This window comes from Diaphorina citri, unplaced genomic scaffold (assembly GCF_000475195.1).
Source record: "Diaphorina citri unplaced genomic scaffold, Diaci psyllid genome assembly version 1.1 scaffold159791, whole genome shotgun sequence".
NCBI classification, from domain to species: domain Eukaryota; kingdom Metazoa; phylum Arthropoda; class Insecta; order Hemiptera; family Psyllidae; genus Diaphorina; species Diaphorina citri.
In genome coordinates this window covers 1-204 of record NW_007536679.1, presented here as the reverse complement: position 1 = coordinate 204, position 204 = coordinate 1, and the positions used below count along the sequence as shown (strand labels likewise).

The 204-nt window shown below is 39.2% G+C and overlaps 1 non-coding gene across 1 annotated transcript; it reads left to right on the top strand.

Annotated features, from left to right (window-relative positions):
* The first annotated feature begins 3 nt into the window (after positions 1-3).
* Positions 4-98, top strand: LOC113473871. The gene has a single exon (XR_003395678.1). It is a non-coding gene; the product is annotated as a small nucleolar RNA R38 (small nucleolar RNA).
* Positions 99-204: the final 106 nt, after the last annotated feature.

Genomic DNA, 204 nt, shown 5'->3' with positions numbered 1-204 from the left:
GCTTTATTCAAATGATGATACAAATTTTACCAAACAGTTATCCCTGTCAGACATGGTAACAATTCAGTGGTGAAAAAACTAATGTATCTGATGAACTTAGGTTAAGTTTAGAAGCATTGAGTGCTACCATAGGTCTGTTTTTCATTCCGACGTGGGTGCGATGCGAACCCGACGCGTGTTTTTCATTCCACTTCCCCTACTTTA